Genomic DNA, 20,567 nt, shown 5'->3' on the forward strand with positions numbered 1-20,567 from the left:
GGAAAGAATGCTGTTTGAAGGTCAGGTCAACGGAAAGAGTCCTATTTTCAGGTCAATTTGGACCTTGCCAAAGCCTCTTCCTTCTGGTGACCTTGGATGAGAGGATCTGCCACTAGTAGGTGTTTCATGAACAGTTGCTGAACAAGTTATGTGCGTCACGCCCCCGCTGTGAGCTTCAGCTTGCTTGAAGGCTTCCTCCAGGTAATTGCAGGAGACCCCACGGCTGGTTGCACACCACCATTGGGGTGAAAGATGGCCTCGAGCCATCGGTGGGAGAATACCCTGGGCATGGAGATGCTTTCTAGAGCTCCACGGAAGTGGGGGAGGGGATCTCACTGCCCCCCAAGCCTGCCCTGGAGTCTGTTCCTTCCTCCCTCATGCCGGAGGCCTGCAGGTACCTGGCTTGAGATGTTGCCTGGCCCTCAAAACACCCAGGTTCCCCCCAAGCTCCTACCCAGCCTCCCCGCTGCTGGCCTTGGGAACCTCCCAGTTTGCCCTCAGCACTTTTCTGGAGGCCCCAGAATCACCAAGAGGTAATCCTGCCTGCTGCCTGGAGGAGGTGATGTGGGAGACTCATGAACCTGGGGTGTCCCCCAGCCAGGGGACAGGCGTGGTGATCAGGGGCTGCTGAGCACTGCAGTGCCTTCCCTGATGGCCTTGCGTGCGGCCCCGTCCCTCCCTTAGAGCAGCCTTCCCATACTGCTGGGTGACACTTGGGTAAGTCATTTCACCTCTTGGCTCTGTAAAACGGGACTGGGGCAGTCCCCACCCCTTCAGGGTGTCATGAGAATGAAAGGCATCAAGTGGGCAGAGCACTTGGCATGGCCCTGAACCGCGGTGGGCATTTGTCACACACGCTCATGGACTTATTCCTGGGTCCCTAGGACACCCTGGAGCTCCTCCCCAAGGTCAGGCCTGCTGCTAGCGTGAGAAGGAAGAAGGGGGACATAGACACCAAAGATACAGTTCTCATCCCCATCTACACGCTGGTGACTTCCAACGGTGTCTCCCCAAGGCTTCCCCTGAGCCTAGACTCAGGTCTCCACCCACCTGTCTCTGTCACTGCTGGGATGACCAGGAGGAGCCTCAAACCCGGGTCGGCCAGGACTCCATTCCTGATCTACCCCCTGAAACCAGCCCTGCCTCCGCTGATGGCTCCTCCATCCTCCAGGTGGTCCCCCAAACCTGGGAGTCTCCCTGCCTTCTCCTCACTCGCTCCCACATCTGATCGCTCATCACATCCCGTCGACTCCACCTTCAAGGTGGACCCAGAGGCTGCCCTCGTCTCCCCACCTCCACGGCCCCCGCTTCGGCCACGGCCACCAGCACCACCGCCTGGACTGGTGCAGTCACCTCCTCCTGGCTTCCTTTTCTCCCTCAGCCCCTCACAGTCCGTTCTCCACATACGACCAGAGGGACCTGTCAGATGGGACTTATACCTTCCCGCACAGACCCTTCCAGGGATTCCAGCTCTCTGAGTGAAAGCTCCCTGTGGCCTGTGAGGCCGGGTGTGACCCTGGCCCCCCAGCAAACCCTCCACCTGTCTGATGACCTCGCTGCCTCTCTCCCTCGCTTACACCCTTCCAGCCCTGGCTGGCTTCCTGCTGTTCTTCAAGAAGCCCTGCGTCTTTCCACCTCAAGGTCTTTGCAGGTCCCTGGAGCCCTCATCCACCACGGATGTCCACCACTCCCTCACCTCCTTCAGGTCTAAGCTCGGATGCCACCCTCGACAGCCACCTCCTCTGACCCTTCCCCTGGATTAAGTAGCCTCTGCCTGCTCAACAATCTCTCTCACTACGCCCTTGACCATCCCGTATTCTTTTTTCATAGGGGGAGGGGAAAGGGACTCCCAGGAGAGTGGACAGTGTGGGCCAGGGCCTGGACGTGTGGGCAGCGAGAGGGTGGGTGAGGGGAGAGTGATGGAGCCTGGGTGGTTGAGCTTCAGGGGGAGGCATTCTCCAGGAGTGAGCAGGCCAGGGTCACCCTGACTCCGTCAGCCACTGGTTGTATGACCTCAGGGAGCTCTCTCTGGACCCAAGAACCTGCAACTGCTGTTGGAGACCCCCTAAGTGGACCCATCATCTGACAGAGGGGGAAACTGAGTCTGCAAAGCTGCTGCTATGACCTTGTGAAAGGGTCAGCCCAGGGATAGGGACAAACCAGAGGCTTCTAGCAGTCACTTGCACCTCAGTGTGAATGAGCTCCCTGGATTCTTGGCTGCCTTGTAGTCCCTAGACCCCATGGGACTTGGGAGGCAGTGAGGGAAGGGCTGAGCCTGGGGTGGGGTCAGGGCTGTGTCAGGTCCTGGCCCAGCCTCTGTCCCGACCCCTGGCTCCCTGCAGGGCTCTGGATTGCACAATCATACCACCCACGGCTGTGACCAAGGCAGGTGACACATGCTTTCTGGGAGCCACCCTTGGGCCGTGCAGCCTCGTCACACATACAGAGCCACCGCTGGCATGGATGCACCCTGGCACAGCCTGACTGTATGAGGAGTGACTGCTCCTCACACTGCCACTTCCGGGCTGTGTGACTCTGGGCAAGTCACTTCCCCTCTCTGAGCCTCTTTTCCCTCTTCTGTAAGAGGAGGTAATAACAGTTCCTGCTCCCCTGGCTGTCGGAGGGATTGACTCTGTCCCCGCCATACTGGCCCTCTGGCTGGTCCTCAAATGCACCGGGCATGCCCCACCCAGGGCCTCTGCCTGTGCCCTTCCCTTTGCTTGGGCCGGCCCTTGCACCTCCTTCAAATCTCTGCTCAAACGTCACAGCTCATGAGGCCTTTCCTGCCCCTGATATCCCCTCCTTACTGAATTCCTCCCTGCATCTCTCAGTGCTACCTGACCCATCATGGTTCCCGCTTGTTCTGTCAACCCGCTCCAGGGTGGCAGCTCCATTTTTGTCTCTCCTGATCATCATTGTGTCCCCAGATCCCAACAAAGCACCTCCTACAAGAAAGTGCTCAGTCCACAGTTGCAGAATGAATGAATGAATGAATGAATGAATGAGTGAATGAATGGAAAGTGCTTAGCACCAGGCCTGGCCCTTAGTAAGCACCTGAAACCCAATGCCATGTGGTGGTGTTAGCTTTGGCTCCCGATTTCTAGCCCCATCAAATCCCACCCTCATCAGCCTGGTGCCCCTGCTTTCTCTGCCTGGCCAGCTTCCTGCTGCCTGTGCAGTCTCTTCCCTGGGTCAGGACGACCTCTCAGGGAATCGTGGGCCTGCAGGGCTGGCTCCCTCTGGCTCTGCCTCCAGCTCCTCTTACATCTCCCGGGGGCAGAGGCTTCTGGGAAACAGGCTTTGAAGCTCCCCTGGGTCAGACCCGCTGGGGCCTTCCATAGGCATTGCCTGATGTGACCCCATTAGTGAACAAATGGGGACAGTGAGACCTAGAGAGGGGCAGCCATGTCTGATGTCAGGCTTCAGGGCTCCCAAAACATCCAGGGAAGCTTCCAGGACTCTGACTTCTTTGTTGTTTTTAGAACAGAGCTGAGCTCAGGTGCTGGTTTTCTGGATGACGAAACTGAACCCCATTACAGGCTTTGGAGCCAGGTTTCAATCTCAGTCTCGCCACTTCCTGGCTGTGTGATCGAGGCTTGTCACTCGGTCCCTCTGAGCCTCAGCTTTCTTGTCTGTAAAATGGCACGCTAATGGTACCCAACTCACGGAGGTGTTTGGGGAGACAACGTCAGCCATCCCGCAGGCATGTGGGGTTTCTGGCCTCTCCCACGGGGTCCCGGGACTCCTGGCTCTGGAACCCCTGAGGCCCAGCCCCTCCAGGGCCAGCATGGTTCCCTCCTTGCTGGATAATTTGCAGTCCCGGGGCCATTGCTGCTGTTGCTTTATTTTTTTCCCTTCCCCGACTTCTCCCCTCCTTACCCTGGCCTCACTTCTCCAGAACCAGCTTGTTTTTGTTTTCTGTTTTTACGGCTCCATAAATGAGTCACGGGTCTGATTTGATTTAATTTCGTTGTAATTGTTATCTTTTCAAGCTTGTTTTTTTCCACTCGGTTACTCACGAGACCGCAAAAACCTAAACAGGACGGGGCCTTCCCCAGCCCGGCCTCCTGGTCCCCCGGGGCTCTGGGCCAGGGTCAGCAGCTCCTGGAGATTGAGGTGGGGTCTGTGGAGTTTCTGTGGGGAGGGACTTGGTGTCCCCAGCAGGACTGGGTGTCCTGAGTCCTGGGCTGTAGCTCTGTTGCTGGACAGCCTTGAGAGAGTTGTTTGAGCTTTCTGATTTCCCCAGCATCCTCCTTTGCAGGCTTTAGAACAGGGAACAAAAACCCAGGCACCTCTGGGCCAGAAGGTGACAGGATGAGTAAGGTGGGCTGGTGCTGGCTTTGGTGAACTGGAGAGAACAGGCTCTTCTCAGGGGACGGCGGCCTCTGAGCCGGCACGCGGCCCAGATCTTCCCATTTAGTAAGAGAAGCCAGAAGTCTGAGATTGTATGTGAAAAGTCCTGATTTTTAAATGTTGGCCAAAGAGTCAAACTGAAAACAAATAAACAAAACCCGACTCTGTGGATATCTCTGGCCCCGTGGGCCATCTCTGGTCTAGAAGGTTCCAATTCTAGCTGCGGCTGCCGTGTTCTCAGTCCTTCCACCCTTCTGCCTGAGCACTTCCCTCCACCTGAAACTCTCTCCTTCCTTCTCCTCATCTCAGTCACTCTCATTCTCTGAATCTCGGTGTGTCTCTTGTTCTCAGCTCGGAAGAGATGACATCTGCTTCGTCCATGTTCGCCTTCCCAAGGCACCTAGTTGCTCCCAATTCACTTTTGTTTCTATGCTTTCTCTTCCATGGAGGGTCTGTCTTGTTTGAGACCGCCTTCGTAGTGGGGGAAATTAGCCCCTTATTTGTTAAAAGTCCTAACACATGTCCTGCCTGTCTTATCATTCATTTCTAAAATGGGGCACGATACGTCTTTGGTCATTTAAAAACCGAAGATGTGAGGCCGACGCCTCCAGGGATGTGCGCTGGGCGGTGGGAGCCAGGTGTGGGGCCAAGGAGTGGGGGCGGAGGAGGAAGCCAGGACCCCAGCCAGGGGGCTGAGGGCTGCTCCTTCAAAGCTTGGGTATGGACATGTGACCAGGGCCCACCAATCAGATGCAGCAATGCCAGATTTATGAATCAGAAGTTGGAAATGTTGGGGGCTGATTGCTTAAGGACTCTGTTCTGGGGTGGGTGGGGCTATTTTTCCAGAAGCTGCAGTGGGCCAGTTCTGGGGGCAGTGACCAGGGCTCAGCGGTGGCCACAGTGCCTACGGAATCATTTTGCAGAAATGACCCTCCCCGTGATTATGTCAGGAATGTCAAGTACAATGAAAAGAATATTGCATTGTGCGGTCATGCAATTTTGTTTAAATATATTTAAATGTATCCACGCTTGCTATAGTGTGCTCATTCTAAAAATCTGTGTGCACCACAGCAATTATACGATAATTGTGTTAGGTCAAAGAGAAAATCAATTTATTTTCACAATTTTTATCCCATGTGGTAAGACAGTGACCTAGTCAAATCTCTCTAAGGTCATTCTTTATTATGATGTTTTGGCGCTAGTTCTCGGTGAATAACTCACTTTACATGGCTTTTTCCTGAGCCAAATTGTCCACCTTTATTTTCAGAGCTGCAGCCTGAGGTCTCCAGAAGCCCCTCCCAGCACCTCCCTGGGTGTGTCTCATGCTGCAAAGGGCACGGGGACCTGCAGGCTGGTGCTGTACTCCTGGAGTCCTGATGGCTGTGAAGCCCTAGGACCTACCCAAGTTGAGCTCTGTCACCCACCACCACCTGTGGCCTCAGCCTTCCCAAACTCCTGGCTCAGCCCCTGCCTCACCTTCTCTTTCACCCTACTTGTCTTTCCCTCCTTAAGCGAGACCTTGGGTGAGACCCCTGGGCAATGCTCTGGGCCTCAAATGGAAGCTTCATGGATGCTTCAGATGCTTCAGATCATGGAGTCCTGGAACTATAGAATTTTGTCCTCCAGGACGAAGGAATCACTAGCCGTCAGCAGACTAAACCTTTGCAATTCTAAAATTCCAATGCACAGGAGGCCTGGTAGACCAAGTCATGTGCTTGTTTGGGAAGCATTTATTGAGCATCTAGTATGTGCTAAAGTACTAGGGAGACAGCAGGAAACACAATGGACAAATCCTTTGACTTCATGGCTGTTAGATTTTGGGAGGGGGAGACAGCAAAGAAATGACAAATAGGTGAAAGACATAGCATGTCCCATAGTGAGACCGATGGGGAAAGGGGCTGAGTCTGCAGGAATTGAAGGGGCTGGCCACACAGATGTCTGGGACAGAGCATTCCAGATAGCAGGAAGAGCAGATGCAAAGGCCCTGAAGTTGGAACAAGCTTGCATTGTGGGGGAAAGTGAAGGAGAGCCAGAGATCATCCGGCCCTGAGGGCCACAGGAGGAGGAGGAGTTTGAATTTTACTGCAAGTAAGGTGGGAGCATTGGAGGGCTCTGGGCACAGGAGGGAGATGGCCTGACTCAGGTTACAACACCAGGTTCCTCAGCCTCGGCACCATTAACATTTCAGGCTGGATGATGCTCTGTAGTGGGGTTGTCTTGTGCAGTGTTGGATGTTAAGCAGCATCCCTGGCCTCTGCCCGCTGGGGGGTTGCCAGTCGCACCACCTCCCCAAACTCGGTTGTGACAACTAAAATGATTTCCAGACATTGTAGAATGTGTCCTGGGTGCAGGATCTGTTTGGAAGGCAAAGCCAGCAGGATTTGTTGGGTTGGGCAAGGGAGATGTTGGAGTGGATGGGTGGATGCAGGCGCTATTGTCTGCTGAGATGGGGAACTGATTTGAGGGGCCACATTAGAAAGTTTCTCCTCCAGATGCCAACTTCATAGATCTGGGGCAGGGCCTAGAACCTGGCGTGGTCACAACCTGGCCTCAGGGCATGCTGAGTTTTTCACACTGTGCCTCAGAGAATTTAAGTGTCCAGAGGATGCACACTGGGGAAGGGTCTCTTCTATGGGTGCAGATGGGAACAGGTGGGCAGGGGGCCTTTCCTCGTCAGCAGACCAGGAGACTCTAAGTTGCTGTTTCAAGGGAGTCAGAGGATCAGCCTCATTGGAGGACTGGTTCCAAAAGGCAGCCTCACGGCCAGGCACGGTGGCTCATGCCTGTAATCCCAGCACTCTGGGGGCTGAGATGGGAGGATTATGTGAGCCTGAGAATTAGAGAATAGCCTGGGCAACATGGCGAAACCCTGTCTGTAAAAGAAAATAAATAAATAATAATGAAAATTAAAATAAAAGAAAAGAAGGGATTCTGAAAATGAAAAAAGCCAAACTCAGGTGCTGCCAGGGCTGGACAAGCAGCACTCGTGGTGAAGTGGTTGGAGAGAGGTGCAGGCCTGTCTAAAGGGGTGGACACTGCTCAGCTTCTGCCAGTGTCACCATATGGGAAGGCCGGGATTGACAGTTTTTCATGAGAAACTGTGAATCTAGATCAGGGTGTCCAACCTTTTGGCGTCCCTGAGCCACACATGAAATACGCTAACACTAACGATAGCTGATGAGCTAAAAAGAAAAAATCGCAAACAAAATCTCATGTTTTAAGAAACATTATGAATTTGTGTTGGGCCGCGTTCAAAGCCATCCTGAGCCACATATGGCCTGTGGGTTGCGGGTTGGACAAGCTTGATCTAGATTGTTATATGAAACCTGTTGATATTTAAATGTTAGGGCAAATATATGCATATACAGGCCAGTTTTGGCCTGAGGGCCATGAGTTTGAGGTCTCTGTGATACTGCAGCCCTTCCATTTTGCAGATGAGGAGCTGGCCGGGAGTGTTAGCACAGCTGCCTCCAAGCCTGGCAGATGGTTCTGGATCAGGGCTTGAAGGGGTGCCTCGGGGAGGCGGTGCTTGGACTCAGCTCTGAAGAAGGGTCAGAGTCCCACAAAAAGGAGGAGAGGGCATCCCAGGGGGCAGAGGAGTGTGAGCAAGCATGTGTGGTGGGAATATGGAAGACTGTTTTCCAGGTGGAGGGAAGTAAGAAGACGAGGAACTGGAAAAGGAGTTGAAGGAGACAGGTTGATGAGGATGACGGGGAATAAAGTGGAGACAGAAGGTCAGATTGGACCCAAAAGAGGGTTGGAAAAATCACCCAAACACTTTAATAATATTAGTAACCTCACTTCTGAAATTGTGTGGCAACAAGCAGCTCGTTTATTTTACCATTTACTTCGGGTTCTTGGCAACCCTGCATACACCAGGGAATGTTTGCCTAACAAGAAATGTTCTCACTCACAGATTGTTTACAAACGCCTCGAAAATTTTTGTAATATTTTTATAAATATTAGGTTAGAAATTTCATATAGAATTGTAAAGTGTGAGTGGGTTAATTAAAGATTTTAAAATTTCAACTTAGCAGGTTTTTCTTTTTCTTCTTTTTTGAGACAGGGTCTCACTCAGTCGTCCAGCAGGCTGGAGTGCAGTGATGCAATCTCAGCTCACTGCAACCTCCACCTCCCGGGTTCAAATGATTCTCCCACGTCAGCCTCCTGAGTAGCCGGGACTACAGGCAGTGCACCACCACACCTGGCTAATTTTTGTATTTTTTGATAGAGACAGGGTTTCACCATGTCGGCCAGGCTGGTCTCCAACTCCTGACTTCAAGTGATCCACCTGCCTTGGCCTCCCAAAGTGCTGGGATTATAGTCGTGAGCCACCATACCTCACCAGCAGATTTCTCTAAGCATTTTAGAGGCAGTATTTTCCCCCCAAATCTCTCTTGTGCAAATTTTCAACCTCACAGCTGCCAAAACTTGAGGTGATGGACAAAAATAGTTGATATATAATGCTAGAAAGACTTAAGTGAGGTTTAGAGAGAGAGTCTAGAAAGAGTTCGCTTTCAGAGGGGAGGATCAGGGCCGGCTTCCTGGAGGAAAAGGTTTTGAATATGTGTGTTGAAGGGTGGGTGAAATCCAGACCAGGCAGATGGATTAGGGAAAGTGAGGGCATGCCGGGTAGAGGGTCCTGTGTGTGCGCAAATGTGAGGTGGGAATGATGGGGGTGAGAGCTTGGACCAAGGGGGCTGGGGCTGGGGCTCGGGTGCCAAGAACCAAAGAGCCGCGATAAGGCCTGTCTGGGGCTCAGCCAGACTGGAAAGTAGTGCATAAGAAGAGGAATGGGGAGCCCTAGAGGGTTTTAAGCAGGGGAGGAACGTGGAGTCCATAGCAAGGCAGAGTGACTGGTGGGGAGGTGGGGAGGATGCCATAGCAACCATTCACGACAAGCCTCAGCCCCAAGCCCCAAGGAGGCAGGCAAGGCTGACCTTCTCTTTCCAGATGGTTTGTGGGTGCAAAAGGGCAGCAAAGAATGTGGGTGCCTCGTCCTTCTGCCCACGGTCTAGGGTCCTTCCCCTCACCCCAGTGGAGCCATCACAGGCGAAATAGAAGAACAAGCTGCCTGCGTTCAGTGGCTACAGAATACCTGGCCTCGCACAGAAGGCTGCGGGGTTTCTGCTCATTCATTCTTCCCGCATGAGGGAGGCGCTACGTCCATTTTACACAGGACACTGAGTCCCGGAGAGGCTAAGCAGCATGCCCGAGGTTACACAGCCAAGAAGGGGCACAGCAGGATTCAACCCAAAAGTCTTCACTCCAGCTACTGCCCTATCATGACACTCACGCGCTCCCACCAAGTCTGGCTTATGTTTCCAGGACCATAATCATCCCCATTTACCAGATGGGTAAACCGAGGCTCTGAGAAGTAGAGTCACTTGCATGAGGCCATACGGCAGGAAGGGTCAAAGTAAAGATTTGAATCCCTGGGTCCAGTCGACTCTGGAGCCTGCTTTCTTCCCACCAAATGCCTCAGCTGCTCGCCCTCCTGGGCATCTGTTTCCTCACCTGATGAACGGGGGAGACGGTGATGCCCCCCTGGCAAGGTCTACAGAGGATCCCGGGTGGTGCACGTCAATCACCCAGTTCAGTGCCTGGCAGTCAATGGATGCTTTAAACGTGACGGCTGTGTTTATTTGTATAAAGGTGGCTGAACATTAAATGGGTAGGATTTATGAAAGGCGCTTAGGGTAGTGCCCTGCACATAATAGATGCTCAGGAAACACTCGAAGCAGTTATTATTATTATAGGATCTACCACAGGGGACAGCCCAGTGTTCCCTCAAAGCTGCTTCCTTCCCAAGTTGCCTTCCATTTATTTCTCCCTTCATCCAACACACTGGCCTTAGGGTCCAGGTTAGGATTTGGGAGGTTGGAGGGCTTAGGTTACAATTTGGGGTGATTTGGCCCCTCCTGCCCATCAGTCAGAGTGATGCTGAGAGCACTGGATGATAAGACCAGACTTCTAGATCCGTGCCCCGGACCCGCTGTGTGATCTCTGGCAACAGCCTTGCCCTCTCTGGGCCTTGGTTTCTCCTTTCATCTGCAGAGCCTGGGCCAGGCTGCCCTGGGAGGTGCCAGCCCCAAATGGGGCCGGGGGCGGTTCCTGTGTCCCCTTGGCCACCAGCCTCCATCTCCCGCCTCCTGAGCTGCAGGCCCGCCCGGCTCAGCTGTGACGATGAACCAGCCAATCTGTTTACTGAACTGGCTGACCCCTTCCGGGAACTCGGCCCTAGCTTCCCAGAACTCGGGTATTAATGACCTGGAGCCACATGACGGAGCATGACACAGCACTTTTGGGCACAAGGCAGGGCCCAGAGGGGTGCGTGGGGGCCGCAGCCCAGCCCCCAAGCCCGTCCAGCGGGTGAGTCACCCGGGCCCCCTGCAGCTTCCTGATCCCAGCCACTCAGCTCTCTTCCCCACCCCCAGGATATCCCCAGTTGTCCGGGCTGCTCTGGGACCTCTTGATCTTTGCACTAGGGACTTAGCATCGGTCTTGGGTGATCAGGGCTGCCTTCTGGGATTACAGATGGGGACAGTGAGGCCCAGAGGACTAGAGTGAATGAACAGTACGCTCTGAGTAAGCATCCACTGTGTGGGAGGCACTGGGCAAATACGTCATGTTAGTCTCACAGCAATGCAACACAGTGGCATAGTTTAATCCTCATATAATAGATGGGGAAACTGAGGCTCAGAGTGGGAATGAATTCTCCCAAGGGCATGCAACGAGGGCACTCTCTGTCTGACCGGAGATAATTTCCTCTCGTCTCCTCAGCAGCCGACAAGGGAGGTGCCATGTGGACTGTTTCACAACTGGAGAAACTGAGGCACAGAGGGGTTGAGTCACCTGCCTAAGGCACTAAGCAGTCTGGCTCCAGGACCTGTGCTCAGAACCAGCACTTGGCACATAGCTGGCACCGACATGGTCTCTGTGCACTGCCGTGGATGAGAGCAATGCTGGCTGTGGTGTCCGGCGGAGCTGGGTTCCAATGCTGACTTCACCTTCCTCAGGCTGCACAGCCTGGAGCACATGGCTGCACCCTGCTGTGCCTCAGTTTCCTCACCTGTCAAGGGTGATTGTGGTCGTCCTGACCTTGCAGAGCTGCAGTGAGGGCTATGAGTGAGGGGTGTCTAAACTGCATCTGGACACCCAGAAGGCGCTCTGTGAACACTGACTTTCCTTGGCCCAGGCCTCTGAATCCACGACAGGTCAGCCTCTGGGCCCCATATCTTCCTCCTTCACCCTTTGCTGCCCCAGGGCAAGGTGAGGGCGGTGGTTTTTATGGGCCTGGGAACCAGACAGGCTCTGGGGCTTGGAGGGGGCGCCTGCTGCTGGCGAGAGTCGGGCCTCCTGGTTCCCAGTCCCTGATTTTGGGTTGGGGGCCAGGGGCGGGCAGGGGTGAGGCAGCACTTTGATGCTCTTCCCTTCATTCCACCACCATTGCTTGAGCACCTACTGTATGCCAGATTGCAGGGGACCCAGAAGTGAACAAGGTCTCTGCCCTCACTATGGTGGAGGAGAGGATGGAGGAGATAAACATCGGTGAGCAAATGCTCGAAGAGGCGAGAGGATTTCACCAGGGAGAAGGGCCATGGTAGGAATCAGCAGGAGTGTTGGGAGCTGGGTGGGTCAGACAGGGCTTTTCTGAGGCGGTGCGGAGGAGCAGAGGCCTGAAGGAGAAGAAGGACCAGACCTGGGGAAGAGATTTCCAACAGAGGGAAATTCACCACAGCGCATGCAAAGGCCCTGAGGGTGGGAACGGGTTTGGGAGGTTCCAGGAAAGGCGAGGAGGCTGAAGGGGTGTGAGGAGGGGACAGCAGCAGGACATGGTGCTGGAGGGCCAGCAGGGGTCGGACCATGCAGGGCTTCGTGGGCTGAGTGGGCAGCGGCGGCTGGGACTTGGGCAGGAGCTAATGTGAGAGACGGCAAGACTGCCTGAGATGGCGTTCAGACCTTCTACCCATGTCACAGACGAGCTCGCTGAGGCCTGGGCTTCCTCTAGAAGGTCACTGGCTGGACAGGGATGAGAATCGAGGGAGTTCACCTCCCCTGGAGAAGACAGAAGCCAGAACACGGGGAGAGGAGAGGGTCCCGCGTTCACCCCTGCAGCCCCGAGAGCTGTGGGCTGTGGGGCCGCCTGGATGGCTTCCTGGCAGAAGAGGTGCCCTCCAAGCTGTGGCTGGGGCAGAAGGGCTGGGAGAGCTTTCCTAGTGAGGGAAACAGCACACAGAGAGGCCCTGAGGCGGCGGTGAGGTGCAGGCGTGTCTGGGAAATTCATCACTGCTTGGGAGTCAGGAGAGTGACGAGGGTGAGGAGGTGTTATTGTCAGGGTCTCCCTCGCAGAAGGCCTTGGGGCCAAGGGGAGGAGCTGGAATTGCCTTCCACCACGTGCAGACCCCAGGATGGATCCCAGGACTGCCCGGAGACAGGCACACGTCTGCCTTCATGTGGCCCACAGTCCAAGGGCAGGGACAGTCTGGAGAGGTCAGGGCCATGGGGGGCAGGAGGGCAGAGGGGCAGAACTCCCATCCTAGTTCCAATCTCAGTGCTGTGACACACTCCCTGTGTGACTTGGGGCAAGTCACTCCACCTCTCTGAGCCTCTGTGTCCTCATCTATAAACACCACCTGGAAAGATATTCTCAGAACACAGTGAGATCATTCACTCATTCGTCCACTCATTTATTCCTTGGATTCTATTTTTTAGCACTTCTTCTATGCCAGGCCCTGGGCTAGGGACACAGCAGTGACAAAAACCCCTGCCCTTGTAGGGCTGGCAGAAGAGGTAGTGTAAAGCAGCGAGTGGTTAAGAACACAGACATTGGAGCCAGGGGGGCTTGGGTTAACTCCTGGACCACTGCTTATTTGCTGTGTGGCTTTGGGTGAGACACTTTACCTCTTTGAGCCCCACCTATAAAATGCTATGTCATAGGATTGCTGAAAGGACAAATGAGTTAATATATGTCATGTGTTTAGCACACAGCAGGTGCTCAATTGTGCTTGAATGAGCAGAGATGTGCAATAAGCAAACAGAAGAGGGGTGAATGGATGAGACAGTGTCTGATAGTGGGAAGTACAAGTGGCCAGCTCTTAGCAACAAGTAGGCATTCAGTAGGTGCTCAATAAGTGTTTCTCCTCCTTTGTCTCCTTCCAAGTCCATCTTGGACCTTAGCCCATAGGGAACTTAAGGGCCTGAGGTCTGGAATCTGTGTGGAAAGTGGGAAGTCGTCTTTGCTGATTCAGAAACCCAGAGCTGAGCTTTGGGGTTGGGAAGGGCAGAGATGCCCCCAGCATCCCCCGCCCCTCATGCTCCCTGCACCCTGTCCCCAGCATCATGTGCAGCCTGGGTGGCTGCGACGAGCTGGGGCCTGCCCGACGGGTCCCCAGTAATGACACTCATTACACAGGTGTCTGGCAGCAGGGGGAGGAGAAGGCCCCAGGGGGCGCATTCACATGGCGCCCAGCCAGCCCACCCCAGGCCCTTCCTCGTCCTTTATGAGTCTGGTGCCCAGGGCAGGCGGGCAGGCGGGGGAGAGGAGCTGGCGAAGGGCCAGCTGGCGCCCAGTGAAAGGAGGGAAAGTTGAGAGGTCTGGGTGCCAAACTCTGGAGTGGAGGCCAGGGGAGGTGGGCACAGGGGGCGTGTGTGTGTGTGCACGGGGGTCGTGCGTGTGTGTGCATGGGGGGCGTGTGTGTGTGTGCACGCATGTGTGTGTCAGTGTGTTTGGGGGGGTGCAGTGAATGTGTCCAGGTCTATGCATCCCCCCTGGCCTGTGTGTGGAGATGAGAGGGTCTGTGTAGATGAAGCACCGATGGTCCCATGCCCGTTTCATTTGTTCTGTAACCTACACTGTGAGGTGGGTACCAGGCTGGGTCCAGCCTGGGCCTGGTGACGTCCGAGCCAGCCCCAGGGCAGCCCTAGACTCTGCCATCTAAGAGCTCCAAATCCAGGGAGTGACAGACGCCAGGCAGAGGACTAGGACATCCCAGTGAAGACTTTGATGGAGAAAAATAAGGCAGGGAGCTGAGATCAATAGGATGGGGTCAGAGGCTTCACTGGAAGGTGAGCTTGGCCGGAGGCCTGGAGGACGAGCCGCCATGGCAAAATCGGCAGGAGGAATGGCAAGTGCAAAAGCCTGGTGTCAGGGGTCAGCTTGACCTGTGTGAAGCGGCGAGTGAGGAGGGAACTGGGGGCCGGGGCAGGTCTAGAACTCATGGCCAAAGTCAGGGGTGTGCATCTTCTGAGCGCAGTGGGAGGCTTGGCAGGCGGTAGGCACACAGATGGGGGCTCCACTGGGGTGAACGGATTTGATGAGAGCGGGGACCAGGCCCTCTGGGTGTGGGAACAATTGGCTTTCAGAGCTACAGACAGGAACGTGGGCTGCTCAATTGTGCTTGAACCTTTTCTCCTGGGTTCAAACCCCTCCTGGATCCTGGAACCTGTTATTAAGCTGGCTGCACCCCGGGGCACGGGCCTTTATCCCCAGATAGGGCCCGGGCCCCCAAGACGCGGGTGGACGGGACATACTGGTGAACCCCATGCCTACCCCACCCCTGCCAGGCCCCTCGGCAGGGCCAAGTCTGCTTCTGAGAGCTGGAAGGAGATTGTGGAGCACTGAGTACCTCTGCTTTTACAGATGGGGAAACTGAAGCCCAGAGAAGGAATGGGTATGTCCTGGGGTCTTGTGGCAGGGCACTGGGGGCAGCACCCAGAAAGCCTCCGTCACACTCCTATCTCTTCCTACTTCATCCCCGCCCACAGCAGGCTCCTCCCAGTATGACTCTGGCAGGGTAGCAGCTGGTGTCTGGGCAGAGCTACAGGGAAGAGCTGGGTCTGGTTTGAGAAGCCTCTCTTAATTGGGTCCTGTAGGAAGAACTGTTAACACTGTGCGTTTCCCATCGCTGGAGGTGTGCAAAAAGACCCGGATAACAGCCCTTCGTCTGCTTAGAGAATTACAGAGAGGTTCGGGTGGATGGGAGACCACTGCCCTTCTAGCTCTGTGATTCCACAGGAACCTCGGAGCAATCCTCAGCTCAAGCCTCAGTTTTCCTGACTGTAAAATTGCTTTTTGTAATTATCAGAGTGACCTCATTAAAAGGACAGCTTTGTTGATAAAATTCTCCTGCATTTATCCAGTCCACACTTGGCTCCCCAGTGCTAAGAGACAGCTCCAGCCCTCACCGTGGCTTGTATATCCTGCAGTCCTGGTCCTCGGGGCCTTTCCTCCCACCCCCTGATTCTCCCCTTCCTCTCTCTGCTGCAACCACAGACTTCCTCTCTGTTGTTCCTCTCCTGCCTCAGGGCATTTGCAGATGCTGTGAGCATTGGATGCCGGGTGGAGGGCTTTCCATAATTTCAATTTCCCACCAGTCCTATCAGGTGAATAGGAGATCCATTTTACAGATGAGGAAACTGAGTCTCTGAGAGCTAAAGACACACAGCTTTTTGTGAATCCACAGGAGTCAGGATTTGAGCTCAGGCCATCTGGAATCTAACACCACTCTTTTCTTCATTCCTTATGTGACTTGTCTTCATTTTCAAAACTTTGCTCAACAGTTGCCTTCTCCAGGAAGCCTTCCCTGACTACCCTCTTCGTCCACCTCCCATGACCTTCCCGAGTTTCACCGTTGCTGCACTGCTCACACTGCCTCTCAATTATCTCTCTCACTCTCTTTTTTTTTCTCAACAGCTTTACTGGGGTGTAACAAACACATGATAAACTGCACATACTCCAGTGTTCGTGTCACTGATCTGCTTTCTGTGGCCGTGGATTAGTTTGCGTTCTCTACAATTTTCTGTAAGTGGAATCATGCGGTGTATTCTTCATTTGGCTTCTTTTCCTCAATATCGTGATTTTGAGAGTTACCCACATCCCTGTGACAGTTCTCTTTTTTTTTATGTATCTGCCCTGTCCCCCTCAGACTGTGAGTTCCATGGGGCAGAGACTCTGTCATATTTACCTCTACGTCCCCAGCACTCAGCACAGGGCTGGGCACACAGGAAGTGCCTAATAAGTGTTGACTGACTGGAAGGAGGATGAGGATGTGCCCAAATGGGGGAAGAGCGGGCGCACTGGCATGGCAGTGAGGAGCCCAAAGCCTGATTAAGAAAAAACAGCCCCTGGAATCATCTGGAGGCCTCGCGTCCCTATCAGATAAGCATATCCGATCATCCCCATGGCTGTCTCTGTGGAGCAAAGATCTGGATTGCACAAGGGCTGGGCCTGGGCTGAGGTGGCGCTAGTGGTCCCTTTATCTTGCGTGGGCATTCGGCTCCATGTTCTAGAACTGCACAGCCCACGCACCCCGGCAGGCGGAGGCCTGGGCTCCGGCAGCGGGTGGGCAGGTGGGCGGCAGGAAGAAGTGGCCGCTCAGCCCTCCCCAAACCAGTCGGACTCCTTTGCAGAGATTTCTGCAGGCGCTTTGGGAGCTGGGTAAGGGAGAGTGGGAGGCAGGAGGAAAAAGCAGGAGGAGGGGAGGAATCCATTTAATGAGCAAATATTATAGGGAATTTCCAGTTCATGCCCCATCAGGCTGGGCAGGAACACAGTGGGATTACTCAGGCAGTTTCCAGGTACCAGCCTCGACCTCGAAGGTGCAGTGTGGCTCAGATGCCTCTAGGTCTTCATTGCTGGCTAGAAACCCAACTAGCCAGGGTGAGAAAGTGGCTGTGAGCTACATCCTGAGACAAAGCCTGCAACCAAAGTCGAGTCTAAGCATGTGCTTCCTGCATCAATATTTGCTGAGATGACCTTATTGCCCATTTCCCAGACAGAAAAACTGAGGCTGGGAGTTGTGGCATTGACTGAGGTCACACAGGGGTCAGTGGGGAGTAGGGAGAGCTTAAAAGCCAAGGGCCATTGTGGAGTGACTCCTTCAACAAGGGCCACATTCTTTTGATAAATACTTATTGAGCACCTACTGTGTGCCACACACCGTGCTCAGCTCTGCAGGTGAAAAAAAAAAGGAGGCCGGTCATGGTGGCTGATACTGGTAATCCTAGCACTTTGGGAGGCCGAGCCGGGCAGATCACAAGGTCAGGAGATCAAGACCATCCTGGCCAACATGGTGAAACCCCGTCTCTAGTAAAATACAAAAAATTAGCCGGGAGTGGTGGCGGGCGCCTGTAGTCCCAGCTACTTGGGAGGCTGAGGCAGGAGAATAGCTTGAACCCGGGAGGTGGAGGTTGCAGTGAGCCAAGATCGCACCACTGCACTCCAGCCTGGTGACAGAGCAAGACTCCGTCTGAAGAAAAAAAAAAGGAGTCTTTGGGCAAAAATTGTGCATTGCATCTTATCTACAGATGAACACAATTTTTGAGGTCAGAGATGTTTTGTGGAAACAAGAAGTTTGGACCAGACTAGCATTTCCCAAATCTATTTTATCGTTTATCCATTCTGAGGACACAGATCTGAGGGACACAGAATCTCTGGGGTATTAATAGGAGTGACAAGGGGGAAAGTGTTCCATCATCCACTGGGTTTGGGAATTCCTGGGTGAACATTTGCCACAGGTGTTCTCAGTCTTAGATGCTCCAAAGAGCTCAATGAGCATCTAGGTGGTTAGTTCCTGTAAGTTACCCTCTGGGATACCTAAGGGTTCACTGTTTTTCTGACTTCATGAGTCCTTGTTGGATGCTGCTTCCTCCAAGGAGCCTTCTCTGAATCCCCAGAAGGACCTGAGTCTCCTTCTGTGAAGGCACCTGCCTGGAGCTCCCTTTGACCTCCAGGGTTGTAGCTGTCTGTTTCCATCACTTGATTGTGAGCTTCTCAAGGGCAGGGACAGCTGTGATTCCTTTCTTGGTTCTGGTATAGAGAACAGAATGGGTGGATGGAGCATTTAATGGGTGAAAGGATGATGACCTGATGGATGGGTGGATAGTCAAATGGATAATTTAATGGCTGGGTACATATATGGAGATAAGGGAACTGTTTTTGAATGGATAAAATGGATGAAGAAATAGATCAATGAAAGAATAGATGAATCAATGAATGAGATAATTAACAATTGAATTAATGGATTAGTGAACGCATGAATGAAGAAATTAGTGGATAAATGGAGAGATGGATGACGGATGGTTGAATAAATAAATGAGTGCTGGATTTTAAATTGTGTGATGGATGGCGTGGGTGATTTCATGGTTGAATACTGTGAATTATTGATGGATGAATGAATAGATAAATATATAATTAATTGAATGAATTAATACATAAAATCATGGATGACTTAATAGATGGCTAGATGAATAAACAGATAAAGGGATAAATGGGTAGATGGATTGGTGATTCCACAAGTGAATGGATGGGTGTATGGATGGGCAAATGGTTGGATGGATAGATGAAAGAGTGGGTGGATGGATGAGTGAGTGGACAGATGAATGGGTAAATGGATGGATGAGTGGACGGGTGAGTGGGTGGATAGGAGAATGGATAGGTAGATAAATGAATGGATTGGTGGGTAGGGGGGTGTATCCACCTACCCTAGAATAGATGGACGGGTAGGTGGGTGGATGGATGGATGGATGGATGGATGGATGGATGGATGGATAGGAGAATGGATAGGTAGATAAATGAATGGATTGGTGGATAGGAGGGTGGATAATAGAATAGATGGATGAGTAGGTGGATGGATGGATGGATGGATAGATGGATGGATGGATGGATAGATGGATGGATGGTTAGATTGATTGGTGGATGAATAGATGAATGGGTGGATGAGTGGATGGGGAAATAGGATGGAGGAGTGCATGGATGGGTGGAAGACAGAATGAATGGATGGATAGGTGAGTTGGATGGATATACAGGTGAATGCATGCTATGTCATAAGATTGGAACTGAGGTCAGAAGGCAGGAAAATTCCTGTCTTCCTTCCTGATGCAGCAGTATCAAGTTTTTGAAGTTTGAAAGCTAAGTGAAAGTTTTGAGTCATATCTCCAGAAAATTGCATATAGACACAAAATGCTAGCAACTTTATGGGAGTGGTGGTCATGGAGCCTAAGAGCCACCTACAGATCCTAGGTGAGGAGTCCCAGTGCAGTGTTATGCATTTCCTTTTACTCTCTGAGCCCTGATCTTGGAGAGGAACCCAGGCCCAGTGGAGTGAAGGCAACTGAGATGGGGACAGTTTCCTAAAGGAGAAGAGACTTGTGTATTCATTCATTCATTGCGCAACATTGCTGTGACCTTTCTGGATGCCTGGGAGAAAATACCTGGGAGAAGATAAAGGTGCCTCTCATAAATGGCAAGTGTTTGGAGCTTGAAGTCAGACAGATTGCATTTTTAATCTAATCTCTGATATGTACTAGCTGGGTGACCTTGGGAAACTTACTGCACCTCTATGGGCCTTCTCTTCTTCATGTATAAAGTAGGGACAGCAATAATCCCTACCCCATTGGGTTGTGACTATGTAAACAGGTATGTAAAACATGTATCCCAGTGCTCAGTGCATAGTAAATGCTCAATAAATATCAGTTCTTCTTTTTCTTCTTACATGACTACTGCTGTCTTGCATTGGGCCTATGCAAGATGCTGCTGAGCTTGAGATACCCAAGGCATCATCCCGGCCTTTTAAAGTGTCCACAGTCCATCAGGGAACACAGACAAGTAAGCAGAGGATTCCATTCACAGAGGGTTCGGGGGCTGAGATAGGGAATCCTAAGACCTCATGTTCAGGGTCATCTGATCCTCAGCATCCATTCCTATTAATATCTCTTTCTAGCAAGTGACTGCAGAGACTGGAAGGCTACACGCTACATTTCCCAGCCTCCTTTGCAGCAGGGGTTCTGTACGCTCTGCAGGTCCTGCCAGGCAGATGTCTTCCTGTGAGAGTCAGGAAATGGGGGTGGCCTTGTTTTTGCCTGGGCTCTCTTTCTGTTGGTGAGCATGGACATGGGATGGATTTTCTTGCAGCAAACTTGGTGTTTGGGTATCACTCTTGGGGAGTCTAGAGGTAGGGATGGCGGTGGTGGCTTCCTCATCTCCAGATCGCTGGATGGTGCTGCAATGTGTTCTCAAAGTCTACAGCTCCTCTGTGGCCTCCTGATTCCCCACCATCCTGAGTGGCTGACAGCTCTCCTGAAGGTCCATTTCTGCTGTGTGGTGCTGGTGCCTCTCCAGCCCTTCCAGCAATGCTGTGAGTGTTCAATTCCCTGTGTTGAATCCTTTCTGCTTAAAATGCCTGGAAAGAACGCTGTCCTCTAAAATCCAAAAC

Source organism: Rhinopithecus roxellana, chromosome 13 (assembly GCF_007565055.1).
Source record: "Rhinopithecus roxellana isolate Shanxi Qingling chromosome 13, ASM756505v1, whole genome shotgun sequence".
In the NCBI taxonomy this organism is placed as follows: Eukaryota; Metazoa; Chordata; class Mammalia; order Primates; family Cercopithecidae; genus Rhinopithecus; species Rhinopithecus roxellana.